This window comes from Apus apus, chromosome 3, assembly GCF_020740795.1.
Source record: "Apus apus isolate bApuApu2 chromosome 3, bApuApu2.pri.cur, whole genome shotgun sequence".
NCBI classification, from domain to species: domain Eukaryota; kingdom Metazoa; phylum Chordata; class Aves; order Apodiformes; family Apodidae; genus Apus; species Apus apus.
This window is the reverse complement of record NC_067284.1, coordinates 25,518,672-25,537,042: the sequence shown is the minus strand read 5'-3', so window position 1 is coordinate 25,537,042 and position 18,371 is coordinate 25,518,672. Positions and strand designations below refer to the sequence as shown.

The 18,371-nt window shown below is 37.5% G+C and overlaps 1 protein-coding gene across 1 annotated transcript in view; it reads right to left on the bottom strand.

The window, feature by feature from the left end:
• Positions 1-18,371, bottom strand: part of CSMD1 (CUB and Sushi multiple domains 1) — a 1,033,138-nt gene that overhangs the window by 759,181 nt on the left and 255,586 nt on the right. The gene's annotated exons all lie outside the window — the stretch shown is intronic.

Genomic DNA, 18,371 nt, shown 5'->3' with positions numbered 1-18,371 from the left:
AGTACATCAGGCAGATCTGCAACTCTCAAACATTTCTATGTTTCTCATTTACACCAACATCTGCTTTGCTAATTAAAATTTTGTAATGATTCCAGTATATCATATAGTCATAGATGGAAAAAACCAAACCACCCCAAACCCCATCTTATTCTAATTATTTCAGATTATTTCTTAACTTAAATAATTAGGTCACTTTTTTGAACCTGAACACTCAGATTAATACTCTAATGACAGTAAAGTAGATAGTATAAACATACCCTAGAGCTTTTACCACAAATCAGCTTGGTTTTCTGATCTAACCAGAATGAACAGCTTGTAAATGTTGTTCCCAAAAGACTGTAGCTGTCTTACGGCTGGATAGCATTCTGCCTGGAAGCCTCCGTCTGGAACTGCTGACAGGGTTGTTGCCAGTACATTTCTTCAAGCTTAAATATGCATTTAACTGAGACTGACTAGTTGGGATACAGAATGACCACCAAGATGCCTTCAGAGTACTCTTTTCCATTTTTCTTACTTTGAATAAATGAATTTCTTCCTGATATTCTCCACAGAGAAATAAAAGGAACAAATTCTGAGTAATTAAGTTTAGCTTCTGTTTCTTTACTTTCCTTCAAGGTACCAACCTTTGAAGATGTTAAGGGAGGTATCCATTAAGAAAGGAGTTAGAATGCTCTCTTCTCCCATTCTAATTTGATAAAGGGCAGGCATCGTATCACCTCAATGACACCCTGTGATGAGACTTTTCTCCCACAGGCCATTTATGTTAAGTGAAATTACTGAATAATACAAGCCAATAATGTTGTAAACTGTTTAGGCATGGAAGCTGGCAAATGGGCCTAGCTATGAGTGGCATAAAAATGACTATTATATAATCAATAATAATTGAGAAGAAAAAGGGAAAATTATTGGAAAAGCAACAAAGTAGAATGTGTCTATTATTCTCTGTATGCTTAGATTAAATCAACAATCAATGAAAGGAAATGAAAGAGGATAGTCACAGCAGGTTGCCATTAGAAAGATGAAACAGTTTAGATAGAATGCTCCATTGAAAGACTATGATATTAAACAGGAGCGCTGGTTGTTTGGCTAGTTTATTTGCCTAGTTTTAAAAGAAGAACACAAGTCTCTAAGCAACAGATGGAAAAAATACCAGCAGGAAAAGGATTTAAGTGAAGCAATGGACTAAAGGGTAATATAAAATGCTGGTGATCAGCAGAAGAAACAAACATCCATGTGCAGTTCAACAGAAAAATCCTTGAAATGATAAAACAGCAACCAAGAGAAAGACTCACAGTCAGGGCCAACAGTCATTCACAGTCAAGCACAAGTCAAAAAAAGGACAAATGCAAGCAAAATCTGGAAACATGGGTGGGGGAGAGGAAAAAAAAATGCCTCATACTTATGCTTGGGTAATAGTGGGTATTGCACAGAAATTCGGGAACCAATTGAAAATGTCCGTGCATTTCTGAAGAACTTAAAACTAGCTGTAGTGACAAATAGTAGGATAAAAATCTATGCTAGAAAAGTGTTCCTTTGGCTGCAAAACCAGATACAGAAACTGAGGAGTTCTGATTTACATACAGCTGTTTCTTACGTGCCTAGACTTCATTAAATGTATCAGGGACCATATTAAAAAACAAAATAAAACAAAACAAAACAAAAACTACAATACAACAACTGATTGAACACTGTGTCATATTGATTTCCATTCTGGGTGTGGGTTTGGGCTTGTGCAAGTATAGAGAAATTCAGACAGATTTATTTTAATAATTGAAATGTTTGTGGGGCTGCTTTTCTCGCACATTAATTCATTATGGGTTTTGTTATTTTTTAAAAAAATTTATGGTGTTTTGTTTGCTCCATATGACTACCTAACATTTTGTTATCAGGAAAAGAAAATTCTGTCTTATATTTGTATTTTTGTAAATGTATAAGCACATGCATTAACCCTCATTATCAGCACTGCAAAATAAATGCACTCTACTTAAGCCAGAGGCTGGGCTGTTTTATGTAAGTAAAGCAATGACCATATTAGATATGGAATTATTGAGGAGACAGGAGAATCTGGTAACAAACATAAGGAAATCACCACAGGAACTACTTACTGACTGAGAGAGGCAGTTAGGAGAATGGCTGGAAAATAGGTATTTTTTTTAATGGAACAATTCCTTTAATCCTGTTCCAACCGCTGTCTTTAAAGAATATTGATATAATACAGCTACAGTTAGGGAAAATTTGCCCAGCTTGCAGAAATCTCTTCTAATAATGTAGCAATCTTTGTATCTACAGCCTATCCTACTTAATCCATGGAGTACTTGTATATTCCTCCCCTTTTTTTCCTGTTTCCTTCCAATTTATTCAGATATTGCTGGTACTGAGGTGCTTAGAGCTGTACACAATAATAGATGTGTAGTCTAGCCAGTGAAACGGGGACTGTCATCTCTGAAGAGTGACGTGATGCCCTTTTGTGCAGGCAGAATTAATTGTAAAATATCTTTCTGAACACTCTCACTCCATCACGCAGCTTAGTGGGAAGAAAGCTCATCCTGTCACTTCTGTGTCTCACCCTGGATATCGCTGCAATCAGAGCAGTGTAAAGGCAAGAGCATTCAACAACAACTTTAAACACAGAGATATTTTAATATGTATTTATTAGTAAGCTGTTTATTATGCATGCAAGTGGATACAGATGTCAGTTTCTCTGTGCTACATAAATTTGAGTGATGAATATATTTAATTTTGCTTTTGAAAGCTTTTATTCACAAGATGCCAGATCTTCCGTTTATATGGAAATATTAATTGATATTAGGAAATTGTGTAAAGATATCTTTGGTATGCACATTTAATATTTCTCTCATGATTAAAGCACGTCATTATAGTACAGTATTGGGTAAAAAAAAAATGTGTGTAAACGTGTACTATATGAATGACTGTGTCCCAACCCACAGCTTATCATAATCAGTGTAAACAAAATCCTTGGACTTGTACATTATTTGATAGCATTTCATAGGTGCATTAGAAGGTCAATGTTTTTTACTCAAATAATGTACTATTAAATCCCTAGTCCTTTAATAAGAAATACATTTTTGTCTTCACCCATCCCTTCCCTCTCTCAAAATAAAAAGAAATTTAATATCAATATGAGAAATCTGCAATTTTTGCAATGTTGCTCTGAAATACTCTGGCATATTAAAATGCTTCAAGATGACTACAAAAAGTTTTTTGCCTCTTCTTTCACTACATAAATTCTTTACTTCTATTTCACTTATTACACAATTCCTTTTGCTTAATGGCAAACTTTTAATTTTTTTAATACTGTTTAGATGGCAATTCAATGCAAATTACTATCTTCACTGCACTTCAGAAGAAAACTATGTGTGGAAAATTGCTAATCTATAATTTGTGAAAGCTGACTCAGGAAGCAAGATATGATGCAGTCTAGGTAAAAATGATTCTGAGTCAGTTACCAGAGACAACCTTTACAGCAATGAGAATGAATGTGTCTCTACAGTTAAAAAAAATTAGGAACCAATATATTAAGAGAAAACTTTCTCTTGTCATGAAGACACATTGTTTCAAATTCATATAATAAATTCAGCAAAACATTTTCATATGCAAATTCCAGTAGAAAAAGATAGAAAATGTGTAGTTAGAGACTTCCATGGAACTTTGCCAATATGTATATATATATATACCTGACTGTATGTCACCTTTAAAAGGCACTGATTGTGTCATAAACTATTTCAAAGTGAAGTAAAACTCCACAAATGCTATGTTGGAGCATAAGATCTGTGAATATATGCATATTTGTTACTTGGGTTCATACAGATGTATCTCTTAAAGCTGGTTAAACAGGAAGAAATTTTTTTCACTGTTAGTAATACATAATCTTTGTTTCTGGTGCTGAATCCACTCACTTTCTTCAATTTTACTGCTAGCTTGGGTTCTTTTTCTTTTATATTTTAAGTTACAATAATAAATGTTTTCCACAGAAAGTAAGAAGTATCTTAGGTATATTTTATTTAAAATTAAAACAAAGAAATAAAGTGGGTCTTTGGGGGGTTTTACAATGTTAAAAGTTTCCAAAACTTCCTAAATATGCTCAAATAGAGGAAATTCTTCATTTTGGAAATCTTTCCTGTAACAACATCATATCAGTTCTTGTCTGAACATGCATCTTTGTGACTGAAAATGAATACTGACCTGGAGGGGGGAAATTATCTAAACTGTATAATCAGAAAATTGATCAATTCTCATTCAGCCTCACCCTGGCACCTAGCACCTGTCTTCAGAGTTGATAACTACAAGAGTTACAAAGATGTTATCTCTTACTTGAGCAACATCTCTTATGGTTTATAAAAAATGTTACTTACCTGGGATTAACACAAAGAAAGAAAACATTTCATTTTAACAGGATAGTTAGTTGTCCAAGATGTTATTTACAACATGTGACACAATACAAAACGTAATGTAAGAGCAATAATACTATATCAGTTCTTATACCAATATTACATGTGTTTAGAATTTTATTCCATGCTTGGAAGAATGAGCTCCATGATTCGTGACTTTCAGCATATGCAGTTTCACTTACAAAACATTAATGGATTTTTGTATTAATTTTTAACATAATTATTTAAGAATTCTGGATTGTCCCTTGTATTTGAGCCTTTCAGATTTGGAAGCAAATCCACCTGAAATACACCCACAAATTTTGGAAGCTTTTTACTTGCAAATTTCTTTTCAGAAATATTTCTGAAAATTTCTCATATGTAGAAATACTGTATTATGCTTGTAAGCATTTTCATTTCTGAAGAGCTCCTCTTGTACGGCAACGTGGAAGAATCTCAACTGTCTTCTTTATTACTTTTGTAATAAATAAAAAACTGCTCTAAAGGACTCCAGAGAAATCAGTCAAAATATTTTATACAGTCACACTCAACTTACTCTTAAGTGTCTAAAGCAGTTATCGTGTAATATGCTAGGTGCAGAAGCCAGGCAGAAGATCCTCTACAGAAAGCCAATAAATATTAAATAAGTGGTGTCTATCACTTCTACAGGCATCACGGAAACTACTGTCTCACTATTACAGATACTTAAATTTTCTGCTTTTCAAAGTATGTCCAAATGTCTTGAAGAAAATTAGACAAATTCTGGTTTTGCAAGAAAAAGCTTAAATAGCAGCAGAAGTTACTACATCCTGTCTACTTCTGTGGAAAGTAATTAACCCTTGGAATAATTTTCTGCTTACATGTTCTCAAGCACTGTTGCAACACATAAATACACATTAGATTTAATTTATCCTTGTTCTCTTAATTCCTTTGTTCACTTTGTTTCATATTTTACAAATTCAATCTTTGCAGATAGCATATTATCTCCTTAAAATGAGCCTAATGGTATAAAAATATTTAACACTCAGTAGAGTACAGTAAAGATGATTACCATTAAACTTGTTCTATTTATAGTCGTTCTACTTAAAATTGATTTAAAGCAACTTCACGGACCATCCAAAGAGTAATTTTCAGTAAAGTTTCCCATGTACATTAAATATTAATTATTCCATATTACCTCAAACTTTTTTCTTAAAATCCCCAAACTGAACCTTAGATTGGACTGAGTATCTTTCATTCTTATGGAATCTTCTCCTCAGTCACACAGTGTTGCTTTTCCATAGTGCATTCTACAGCTGTGAGGATTTTTACAGATTTGCTGAGAACATTTTTGGGGATTTTGGCATTATGGGTTTGTTGGGGTTTTTTTGCAAGAATAAGAATAATATTTGTAAGTTAATATCCATAGGGAATAGTCCCAACTGCAGGATTTCCAAATAAATAAGCAAAACACTGAATCATAAGGCAGGAAAGCAGTCTTTAGCATCAGCTATTATTTATAAATTTATTGTCAGGTATTGGATCAGACCTAGATATTTACAAATCCAAATCCTACACACTGTGGTTAAAATGCATAAGAAAGAGTGTGTTCTAGTATCACAGAAATACCTAAGAATTAAATGCAGATTTTAATTACTGCTGCCTCCACGAACATATAGCAATGTAAGTGAAATTCTACATAGAAAAAATGCCCTATTTATTGCCTCTCAAAGACCAGGGCCTGAACTACATTTATCCGTCTTTCACCACCTGAGTTGCCAAGGCAGAAGCTTAGGCTCTGTAACTCATCAGTGGACACAGCCATTTATCTTCAAAGAACAAACTGGAAATAATGAATGAGCAAGTAATCTTTCTGGGTCTTTCTGGACTGTTCCCTTACATCCCATGTGCTATGTAAGATCATTACTATGGGGTTAGTCAACATAAGGTTTTTTGTGCCTGGTTACACCTTGCCCATTAGTTTCTGAGAGAGATCAATAGCAGGTAATTAGAAAACAGTGCAAGAATAGGACAAATTTAAAGTATTATTTCAATACTCTCCAAGTAATTTGTTCCTCTGGAACATTTTCAGCTAGAGCAGGGCAGAGGGGAGAGTGGCAGTGGCCTTCACAGGAAGTGGCGCGAGGGCGGAGAGCGCAAGGGCACATGGAGAGCGGCGCGAGTGGAGGCAGGGAGCAGAGAACACCGGTAAATTTCTCTAGCATGGTGACAACACGCCCTAAAACCGTACTGAAAAAGGACATGGGAACTCAGACGGAGGTTCTGAGCAGGCACGCAGCTGTGCAGGTCTCTGGCTGCAGCGAGTGCCTGAGCCTGGCACTGGTACCGGAGGGAGCCAGTGGCACCGCGTGTGTGCGGTGTGAGCAAATCAATGATCTCCTTAGGCAGGTGGTTAAACTGACAGAGGAGGTTGAAAGACTAAGAACTATCAGAGAATGTGAGAGCGAAATAGATTGGTGGAGCCAAACCCTGAGGCAAGGGCAGAAGGACGAGGTTCTAGAAGTGATGGATCCCCTCCCCTCCTGTCATCAGACAGAAGAAGAGAACTTTAGAAACGTGGAGGAATGGAGGGAGGTCTGTCCTTGGAGAGGCAAGCAAAAACCCTCCCAACCCCCTCTGCCCTCTGAGTTGCCCTTGAAGAATAGGTATGAGGCCTTGGAACTTCCAAGGACAGGAAAATGAAGTTGGAGTGGTAGATCTGTCTAGTGAAGCACCTAGGACTTGTCGCTCAGCTCCACGCCTTAGGACTTCTTCAAATAAGAAGGAAAGGAGGGTAATTGTGGTGGGAGACTCCCTTCTGAGGGGAACAGAAGGGCCCATCTGTCGAGCAGACCCATCCCACAGGGAGGTCTGCTGCCTCCCTGGGGCTTGGATTAGAGATGTTAAAAGGAAACTCCCTAACCTTGTAAATTCCTCTGATTACTACCCACTGCTGTTTTTTCAGGTTGGCAGTGATGAAATAATTAAAAGAAATGTAAGGGCAATGAAGAGAGACTTCAGGGCCCTGGGACGGCTAGTTAGGGGGTCTGGAGCACAAGTCGTGTTTGCCTCCATACCTCCTGTAAGAATGGGTGGAGAGGTAAACAGGAAGAGTTTACTTATCAATGAATGGCTATGAGACTGGTGCCAAAGGCAGGGCTTTGGTTTTTTTGATCATGGGCTGCTCTATGAGATACCTGGTCTGATGGTGGCAGGTGGGATGCACCTGTCGCAGAGGGGGAAAAGGCTTTTGGGGCAGGAGTTAGCAGGGCTCATTGAGAGAGCTTTAAACTAGATGTGAAGGGGGAAGGGGAGAAAACTGGGTCTGTTAGGGACAAGCCCAAGAGGAACATACCAGGGCCTGAAGGAAGGTGGTCTAAGGAGGATTTGGTCCCACCAGTGTGCTCTGCTTGCTTCCTGAAATGCCTGTACACCAATGCACGCAGCATGGGGAATAAACAGGAAGAGTTAGAGGTCTGTGTGCGGTCTCAGGGTTATGATCTGGTAGCAATAACAGAGACATGGTGGGACAGCTCACATGACTGGCATGTGGCCATGGATGGCTATGTGCTTTTTAGGAAACATCGGTCGGTGAAGCGAGCTGGTGGAGTTGCACTTTATGTGAGAGAGCAACTAGAATGTATTGAGTTTTGTGCAGGGGCTGATGAGGGGCAAGTTGAAAGTCTGTGGGTAAGAATTAAAGGGCAGGGTGGTATGGGTGATACAGTTGTGGAGGTCTACTACAGACCTCCTGATCAAGATGAGGAAGTTGATGAGGCTTTCTACAGGCAGCTGAAAGCAGCCTCACAATTACAGTCCTTGGTCCTCATGGGAGATTTTAACTACCCCGATATCTGCTGGAAGACTTACACAGCCTTTCACAGTCTAGGAGTTTCCTCCAGTGCATTGATGACAACTTCTTAATGCAAATGGTGGACAAGCCGACTGGAAGAGGAGCGCTGCTGGATCTTGTGCTCACCAACAAGGAGGGCCTTGTTGAAGCAGTGGTGGTCAATGGCAGCCTTGGCTGCAGTGACCACGAGATGGTGGAGTTCAGGATCCTGTGTGGGAGGAACAGAATACCCAGCAGGACCAGAACCCTGGACTTCCACAGAGCAAACTTCAGCCTCTTCAATCAATTGTTAAGGGAAGTCCCATGGGACAGGGTGCTAGAAGGTAAAGGGGCTCAAGATAGCTGGTCAACATTCAAGGACCACTTCTTGCAAGCACAGGATCAGTGTGTCCCAATGGGTAAAAAATCTAGTAAGGGAGCTAGGAGACCAGCGTGGTTAAAAAAGGAACTGCTGGGCAAACTCAAGTGGAAAACGAAAATCTATAGATCATGGAAGGAGGGGCTGGTCACTTGGGAGGAATATAGGAATGTTGTCAGAGAATGTAGGGAGGCAACTAGGAAAGCTAAGGCCTCCTTGGAACTTAACCTTGCAAGTTGGGTTAAGGATAATAGAAAGGGCTTTTTCAAATACATAGCCAACAAAACTAACACCAAAGGCAATATAGGCCCACTGCTGAATGAGGTGGGAGCCCTGGTGACAGAGGATTTAAAGAAGGCAGAGGTGCTGAATGCCTTCTTTGCCTCTGTCTTTACTCCTGCAGGCATTCCCCATGAGCCCCAGTTTCATATAGCCCCAGTAGAAGTCAAGATAAAGGAGGAGTTTGCCCAGGTAGATGAGGATTGGGTTAGGGATAAGTTGAGCAATCTGGACATCCATAAATCGATGGGTCCGGATGAAATGCATCCAAGGGTGCTGAGGGAGCTGGTGGAGGTCATTGCTAGTCCACTCTCCATCATCTTCGGTAAGTCATGGGTAACAGGAGAGGTGCCTGAGGACTGGAGGATAGCAAATGTCACTCCAGTCTACAAGAAGGGCAAGAAGGTGGACCCGGGTAACTATAGACTGGTCAGCCTCACCTCCATCCCTGGAAAGGTGATGGAACAACTTGTCCTTGGCACTATCTCTAGGCATATCAAGGACATGGGGGTTATCAAGAGCAGTCAACATGGTTTTACCAAGGGTAAGTCATGTTTGACTAACCTTATAGCCTTCTATGAGGAAATGACTAGGTGGATAGATGATGGTAGAGCGGTAGATGTGGTCTATATCGATTTCAGTAAAGCATTTAACACGGTCTCCCACAGCATCCTTGTAGATAAGTTGATCAAGTATGGGTTTGATGATCAGGCTGTGAGGTGGATCAAGAACTGGTTGAAAGGAAGAAGTCAGAGAGTTGTAGTCAATGGGGAAGAATCTAGTTGGAGGCCTGTGACTAGTGAAGTCCCTCAGGGGTCGGTACTGGGACCGGTGTTGTTCAACATCTTCATCAACGACCTGGATGAGGGTACAGAATGTACCCTCAGCAAGTTTGCTGATGACACCAAGCTGGGAGGAGTGGCTGACACACCAGAAGGCTGTGCTGCCATTCAGAGAGACCTAGACAGGCTGGAGACTTGGGCGGGGAAAAACCTGATGAAGTTCAACAAGGGCAAGTGTAGAGTTTTGCATTTGGGGAAGAAAAACGCCATGTACCAGTACAGGTTGGGGGCTGACCTGCTGGAGAGCAGTGTAGGAGAAAGGGACCTGGGGGTCCTGGTGGACAGGAGGATGACCATGAGCCAGCAGTGTGCCCTTGTGGCTAAGAAGGCCAATGGCATCCTGGGGTGCATTAGAAAGGGTGTGGTTAGTAGGTCAAGAGAGGTTCTCCTCCCCCTCTATTCTGCATTGGTGAGGCCGCATCTGGAATATTGTGTCCAGTTCTGGGCCCCTCAGTTCAGGAAGGACAGGGAACTGCTTGAAAGAGTCCAGCGCAGAGCCACAAAGATGATGAAGGGAGTGGAACATCTCCCTTATGAGGAAAGGCTGAGGGAGCTGGGTCTCTTTAGTTTGGAGAAAAGGAGACTGAGGGGCGACCTCATCAATGTCTACAAGTACGTAAAGGGTGAGTGTCCAGAAGATGGAGTTAAGCTTTTTTCAGTGATGACAAGTGATAGGACAAGGAGTAATGGATGCAAATTGGAGCATAGGAGGTTTAAGGTGAATATCAGAAAAAAAATTTTTACTGTGAGAGTGACAGAGCACTGGAACAGGCTGCTCAGAGAGGTTGTGGAGTCTTCTTCACTGGAGACATTCAAAACCCACCTGGACGCATTCCTGTGTGATGTACTCTAGGTGACCCTGCTCTGGCAGGGGGGTTGGACTAGATGATCTTTCAAGGTCCCTTCCAACCCCTATGATTCTATGATTCTATGATTCTATGATTCTTTATAGTTAATGTTCTAACTTAGAGCTACCAAGCTGGTGAAGGGTCCAGAGAGCAAGCCATATGAGGAGCAGCTGAAGGAACTGGGGTTGTTTAGTCTGAAGAAAACAAGGCTGAGAGGAGACCTCATCCCCCTCTACAACTACCTGGAAGGAGGTTGTAGGGAGGTGCGTATTGGCCTCTTCTCCCAAGTAAATACTGACAGGACCAGAGGAAATGGCCTGAAGTTGCAGCAGTGAAGGTTTAGATTGGATATTAGGAAGAATTTATTTACTGAAAGCGTGGTCAGGCACTGGAACAGCCTGCCAAGGGAGGTGGCTGAGTCACCATCCTTGAAGGTAGTCAAGAAAGGTATAGATGTGGCACTTCAGGATATGCTCTAGAGGCTGAAGTTGTGGGGTTTTTTTGTGAGTGTTTTTTAGTGGAGTGTGTGTGGTTTGTTGTGGTTAGGTTTTTTTGTGTTGATGGTTGGACTCAGCGATCTCAGATGTCCTTTCCAACTGTGATGATCCTGTGATTCTGTGATTCTTTGACTTGGATCAGAAATGTGCTTCTGAAGCAAATCTGATCATCCCTGCTTACCTGGCTTGGATTTGACACAGCAGGGAGGTCTCAGTGTGATGCTAGATCACTTTTGGTCAAAACTCAACTTGAAGATGTATCCTGTGAAGCCACTGAACGCAGTCCACCCACAGAGGGACATTTCCATCAGCTCAAAGGACAAGGCTAGAACTAGTCTGAAATATCCCCTCCCAACTAAACGTGTTCAACAGGGGTCTTGAAAGCCAACTATCTCACTACACAGACCTGCTTCTATTATACCACAATACTTGCTAATTTAAACATAGCCTACTTCACCTAGGGAACAGAACCATCTTCCAATCTGTTCTAGGAGGTCTTCCTCCATTTTGCAGTTAAATGCAGCAATACTTTGATTAAAACACAGGATACTATAATCTGTCTTTCTGTACATCAGTTTTCTTTCGTTCCTCAGAGTTAAACAGTATTTCATGCTGAGAGGAGCATCTAAAAAGCCCATGTCTGCACAGAACAGAGGACAGTATCAGACATTTACTTTCCCTTTTTCTTCCCTTAGTGAGAAAAAGGGAACAGTATTAATTAAACTATCTATTAAACTTCTATATAGTAACATATTAAGAAAAAGAACTCCTTCTGGAAACTGCTGTGTACAGCAGCACTCTGAGTTTCACTCACAATAAGCATATATATAACAGAAATTCTGTAATTTTGTGGCCTACTGCAGGGTAGCCTAGCAGTTATGCAAAGATTTTACTCTTGCATAAAACTAAAAACAGCTTCCTGAAAAGAAATCTTAAGACAAACTCTTCTGGGAGGAAATAAATTCTAATCTTCGAAGTGCAAGTCACCTCTCTCTCACTGCATACTTCGAGTCTGTTTATTCCTACAGAACAGCCACACATACAGACTTCTTCATGGTAAGAACTGGACTGATATATCTAAAACACACATCACACATAAGTAACTTATTTCACAGAATTTAGGGCAGCTGGAACAACATGAACTGGAAAAAAAAAAAGACCTGTTATATGTGGAAATGGCTGGTGCTTAGTCTGTACATATGTAAAAGAAGAAAACAAACTGCTAAGACAACATATACACAAGTTCCCCTCATCTCTGATGAGGGAGAGGGAAATGAAATATGGATGAGAAGAAAGTTACCTTTGTGATTAAAGCTGACAGAGGCTATCAGAGAGAAGTGCCAAGAAGAAAAGAAGAAAATAAAAATTCAGGAGGTGGTGGAGGAGGAAAGAGTTACTGTGAAGCAAGAAATTCTGTAGTAGCTGAGATGTCAAGTTACAATGAAAAGAAAAAAACAGCCCACACTTTGAAGTTAGTATCCCAGAGTATCTTATATAGAAGAACTAGAAGATAAAAAATATTGCAATGACCTGACATTTCTTAAGAAGATTTCATTTATAGAACCAAATTTAGAATCTTGACAAGATTTTTATACTTCAGGATTGTTCCTTTTCCTTACTAAGCTCTTATTCTAGAAACTGACATAAGTAGAATATATCACATTGCCTTTCCATTTGTTTCCTGAGGAATTACCAAAAAAAAAGCCAGAAAGCTAATTACCTTTACATGATCTATATAATCAATTGATTTCCTAATATGATGGTAGGGTATACCATTCTGTAATTCTAAGGACGAACATTTGTGTCTTTACTGATGACAGTTAATTGGCAGTTTTCTAACTCACATTAACAGATATTGTCTCAGAGAATGTGGAACTTCTGTCTATTCCATTACACTATTTACATCCTTTTGATTTTAATTTTCTTATATTTAAATTTTACAGATTTTTATTTCTTTCCTGTACATGATAGTAAGACATGATTTCTTTGAAGATATAGACTGAAGTGCATAAAATTACATGACATCCAGTGAAATGGAATTTTATGTCAGCATTGAGAAATATGCTCATTATTATATGTTTAGTATTAGGCATTTTTTGAAGAGGTGACTGAATAATTTATTTTTTTAGTTTTATAGACAAGCTGACAAATCAGCTTTTTACTCTAATTAGCTGCTTTAAATACCTGAAAAGCATACTTGTTGTTTTTTTGTTAAATGAAAATAAAATTTTCAATTCTTAAGTTTTCATACAAAAATTAGTGAAGTTGTATTTCAATTTTTTTGAGAATAACTGTCTTCCCTTGAAAACCGCAACTTAAATTGCATTTTTAAGTGATGCAATTCTGAGCACCATTTTTCAATGCTTATTCTAAGAAAAATTTTTAAAGAGCCAGGTGATTAGACGACCCTTTCTCCTGTCTTGAATCTTTTCTCCTGTGTTATTAAATAGAAAGTGTCATATTCAATGCTAGAAATATTCAAGAGAGGTAACAGATTGCATGATATTTCATTCTATATGATAATGCCTTTTACAGAATGTTCCTCTGACAAATATGAAAATGGAATGAATACAACGAGTAGACCAAGAGTCTTAATCTTTCATGTGACTTTTAAGTTACTTTATAAAATTGCATTCTGTTGATGCCTGGATATTTTAATTTATATTAATATTTTTAAAATCAAATTGCACATTAAGAATTTATTTTAGTATATTTTCAAACTTGGCTCTTACAATAAATTGTTGAATGAACTTTCAATCAACCAGACATCTACAGATCCTATTTAAAAGTGCTTGTTCTAATCCTGGGAATCAAATATGTTGCTAAAACTGTAATGCAATATCTCATTTGCAGTAGCTGTTATCTCTTTTCTGGTTATTTCTTTGTGAAGGGCATGGAAAAAATTATTCTGATTGAATAAGTCAATTACATTGCTTGCAAAACTCTTCAGGTCAGAATTTGGCTCAAGTGGCCAAACATGATTCTGAACTACAGCTAACTGATTAAACAGGCTTTTTTCTTACAGTAACAATCACATTCTACTACATTGTCATAGCCTAAATAATTGTAACATGCCAAACTCTCACAAAACATCTATTTCCATGCATTGATTTTATTTTCTAAGTTTCTGGGATTAACATAAAATGCATGGCAAATCTTAAGGACTGAGAGAGCAATTCTAGAAGTGATGAACAAAGAGACAATTATGTTATGCCTATAAACACTCTTTTAGGAGTAAAATTTTCCGTGCCATATTTATTTCTGTGCTCACCTCAGTCCATAATATATTCTGTACCTGATATGAAACAGAAATTATCATTTGAATATACTAATATATTTTATAGTCTGCTATGGAAACCTGCATTGATTGGATGCAGAATTTTTGCCATTTTTGCCAAGAGTGACTATACAGAAGAATCAGTGCAACCTCTGAACTTGGATGAATCCTACCATCTAATAGTAAATATAATACAGAGCCATTTTTTCAGTTTTAGCTTAAATTTTCTGTTTATTACAAGTGTAGCTTTATTAGGAAAAATGATAGAAATAGACAGGAAAATACAAATATTCAGTAAAATGAGAAATGGGAATATGTAGGTCAGGTAGTTCTTAAATAGCTAAAATAAACTGTAAATGTAAGTATAATAACAGTTGATTAAGTGATTCAAGCGTTCTAAGACAGGAAATGAGAGAAAAGTAATTTAGTGGTTAAAATTAATTAGCTACATCATTTCGTACTTCTCATGCTTTCAGCAGTCCTTGAAATTACAAGAAAAGAAGTTAACAACAATAACTCTGATATCCAATTTTATATGCACAAGAAGTATTTAGGATAAGCATTATCTAAGCCCCTAAGATTTGTGGGCTATTTTTTTTCTTTTTGTGCTATTTTCACTTAATTGTTTAGACTTTTGGAAATACAACAGTCTTGGAAAATTTCAGATATTTCACTGATGTTTTCCTTTTACGTGCAACTTTCTAATCTTACTCTTTGCAAGAAACACTTTGTTTCAAAGGATAGTCAATTTTTTTTAGACAAACAGGTTATTTTAACAACTGAGGTAAAGAACATAGCTGTTTTCAAATACGTATTACAATTAAATACCAATTATTTTTAGATCCAAAATAATAGCAGAGTCTTCAGTTTCTAGACAAACAGAAATAGCAGAAAGGGTTCAAAAAAATCCAAAATCTGGCTCCTTGTTTTTGGAATGCATATTGTTGTAGATGAAAATTCCTCTGCTTTAAATCAATAAGCATGTACTATTAAAAGAACTTTTCCATAATTACTAAGAAATGTTGATTTTTTTGAAGTCTTATTTTTCCTTTGGCATGACTATATGTAGTAATTGTCCAATTGTAGCAATCAACAGTAAGACACATTGGGTACTCCATAATTTACTCTCTCATATGTGCCACTGTTTATCTGTAAATTGATATTTCATTGTATTTAATCCAAAGAGGGCATAAAGAAAATACTAAAACACAGCACTTTAAAGCTATACTGTTAGATATACAATGCTATATGTTGTACAACACAAACAATGCTCAATTTAGAGAGCAGGTGATGAAACCAGTAAACAGAAATATTTGACTGTACATGCAATTCTGGTAACAGTTTACAGCAATATTCTTCATCTGTAGAATGGAAGTAATAACGCTTAACAAGCTTTGTTAATGATATTGGGATGCACGTATTTAAAAAAATCTTATATGTAAGACCCACACAGTTTTTAAAGTATACCTCATAATAACCATGGAGGTGATACATGTTTAATAGCACGTTTGACTAGTTCTCATTGTATTCTCTCTTATTTCCAATAATCAAACCCAAAAGTAACAACAAACAAAGAAGGAGTTTTCTCTGAAAGGAATAGGTTGAAGTGGTGCTTATATGATTTGTATAGCTAAATCCACAATAACTCTTTGGTTCTGAAGCTTACTTGATTCTTTAATTAAGCCTGACTTTAATTCTTGCTTCTAAATTGGACAGGGAAAAATGCAAGAGTTATACATAATTTAATCTCCTATTACTTTATTTCTATTCAAACCTGTTCTTCATTAACAGCTCGGCTATTGAATTAAGCAGCGTGGGATAACCCAAAAATATGCATATTGAATCTGTCATTTCAACCAAAATAATTCTCTTTGACCTCAGCATCAGGCATGAAGTGCCAAAATCATGTTAGAAAATAATTGAATCCATAAAATCTATGTTCTCATGCACTTGTAATTCAGAAGTGATTTTATCACAAAGTTAAAAACATATCTGGATTGCCTTAGCACAGAGTTTAGGATATACAGTTATAAATAGCAGTGTCCTCATGCCCCAGTTGAAACACCCAGGTAAAACTAGGAAATGCTTCAGAAGAATTCTCATGAAACAGCTATTTCTTTAATAGAGATATTAATTACTTCTTTGCAATTTCTCAAGATAAGATGACATTCAAACAATATATAGCTAATATATACCAAAGGAAGTATTAATATAATGAAACAACCATTAATTTAGTTCTTCTCAGTTTTTAAACTATTTCTTAAAACAGTACATTAAAGTAATTTTCATTCCAGGGTAAGGGCTTTAAATTTTTTTCAGTCTGTGTGCATTTATTCCTGTAACTCTGATAAATTTTCCCTGTACAGTAACTGAAAGGGCATTCTTTACTTCAGCCTCTGTAGTACTTGTGATAAAACACGTATTATTTATGTCAGTGATAAACCCATACAATTTTTTTTTCTTTTTATTTTCTTTTTTTTGAGATGGTTGAGATGGTCTTACAAGATGGCTGCATTTGTAAACTATGTCAAATGAGGGAGAGATTTTATGTTTTTCAGAGCACACCACACTTCTTAATGTCTTCTGCCCCTACCATGAATGAGTTCTGAGAGACCCGTAGGGACCACAGTCCAGTAGTTGAGGAGCAGTCTTGATGTGATGTTTCGTGGAAACAAAGATACCTCCCAAAAACTAAGCTAAAAAGCTTTCATTGCTCACAAAGGTTCTCCAATTCAGTGGTGGAAAAAGAAATACTGTTTTCAGCTTCCAAATCCTGCTAACTATAAGCAATCACAAAAAACCCCTAATAAACTTAAGAAAGCCAAACATGTTTCTAAAAACCCTACTATTGATCAAAAAAAAAAAAGCTAAAAAAAAAAAAAAAAAAGCTTGGTCTTTTTAATTTCTATATAGATAGAAAATAATGTGCAATTCCAGCACTGAAGACTGCAGCTAGTTCACACACTCCTATTTTTAGGAACATTAAACACTGCTAAGTTTTAACATTGCTAAGTTTTAACACTCCAAAATGCAAATTTGTTTCTTCACAGAGGAGAACCTGCTGTGTGCACATAATGTTTGCAGACTTTTCTGTTCCATAAAATCTTGGATAATGAAGCAACACAATCAGTTTACAAATTTTGACAATTACCAGCCTAATGGTATAAATTAGTGACCTAAACAAAGCAAAGAAAAAAAAATAATTAAAAAATAATTCTCACAAATGACAACTCTCAACATTAAAGTGCATTGCTTTATTATTATCAATAAAGCATAATCTAAAAATGCTCTTTCCCTCCCAATGGATGCCAGTGGCTGTTTATTATGACATGCTGATGAAGGGGTGAATTTCAGCCCCACCTGCAATTTCATTAGGCTGACATCTGGGAGGGGACACTGAAATGTGACAGGGGCCTCATCTGCCCTGGTTGCCTTGACCCCAACTGAGATGCCTTAGTGGACCTAAAACAGGTCTTTTGCAGCACTGTCTAAGCCAGAACTTCCCAAATGGTCTACTCCACGAGCTCCTGTCTGGGCTCAGTTGCACATCCCCTCATCCTTGGGAAGACCTCCAAATAGATGCCCTCTTCTGCAAAGTCTCCAGTGTGCTGTTTCCCAGGCATATGATCTGTATGCACAACACAAACTAAAAGGGTAATACACGATCAGATAAGTCTTCCGAGCTTTGTGGCTCCTGCTCAATATCCCTAAAAGTACCAAAATGGCTACAGCATTTGCTGTTTAATAAAGAAAGAAAACAACAACAAGCAAACAAACAAACAAACAAAAAAACCAAAACATTTTACTCCCACAACTGCCTAGAGTTTTTTCAGTAACTTTAAGTATCTCCATGAGAAGATAATGTGTCTTTTTTTCGTATTTCCTCCATTTCATTACCCTTCCCAGTGCCTGATTATTCAGAATCTTTTGCAATAAAATCATTAATCCTGTCAAGTCAAAAGGGAAGACCATTTAGGTAAAACAATATAATAGATATGTTTAATCTAATTTTGCTGAAATCTGCCATGTATATCATCACTTTATTCATAC